Source organism: Schistocerca americana, chromosome 6, assembly GCF_021461395.2.
Source record: "Schistocerca americana isolate TAMUIC-IGC-003095 chromosome 6, iqSchAmer2.1, whole genome shotgun sequence".
Taxonomy (NCBI): Eukaryota; Metazoa; Arthropoda; class Insecta; order Orthoptera; family Acrididae; genus Schistocerca; species Schistocerca americana.
Genome location: NC_060124.1, coordinates 472,624,611 through 472,625,584, shown reverse-complemented (window position 1 = coordinate 472,625,584; position 974 = coordinate 472,624,611).

The window sequence follows — 974 nt, the reverse complement described above, 5'->3', positions numbered from 1 at the left end:
GGAAGGAAGAAAAATTAGGATTTACTGTCCTATCAACATCAAGATCATTAGAAATGGAGCATAAACTCAGATTGTTTCAAGGACAGGGGAGGAAATCGGCTGTGCTGTTTCAAAGGAAGCAGCCCAGCATTTGCCTAGAGCTATTTAGGGGAATCACAGAAAACCTCAGTCTGGATCCGTGGATGCAGATTTGAACCTTCATCCTCCGAAATGCAAGTCCAGTGTACCAACAACTGTGCTGCCTCACTTGATTAGTATCTGGATGTTAAAGCAGTTACTGTGACAACTGACCACAATTGCCACAGTTGTGTTTGGAATAATGACAGTCACCTTGTCAACTGACCATCATTCCAAAATAATGTTTGAGTAATAATAGTCCTACCCCAGTAGTATCCACCATGTATTTGGAGTAATGGCAATCACCATATGCTAACTGACCATCATTGCCCCAATAGTATTCACCATGGATTCAGTGCATTGGTGGTCACCATATGTCAACTGACCATCATTGCCCCAGTATTACACCTGTGGTAATAGGCACCTTGTCAAATGACCATCATTGTCCCACAGTAGTATCTGAGGTATAGCGGTCAGCATATTTCATCTAACCACCATTGCCCTACAAAGGTATCCCAAATAATAGTAGCCATCGTGATTGAGGACACAAGTATTTGGCCGATCATTGTACAAACTTCATATTAGGGAGGAAGATTAAGACCACAGCGCACACTACACCGTGATCATCAGACTCTGACACTAGTGTTATACAGGATGTACACAAGCACTGTGTTTGGTATTATGCAGATTCCAATACAGGGGAGAAAGGCTCTGATAGCTGTATATACTGTGCCCTGATGATCAGTTTTGTCAGGTGTTGTAAAGGTTTTAACTAGTTTTTTGACAAATAACCTGACCATCACTGCCCAACTTTCTTACAGTTTCATGCAGCATGGTGATGTGTAGAGTAGACTGTT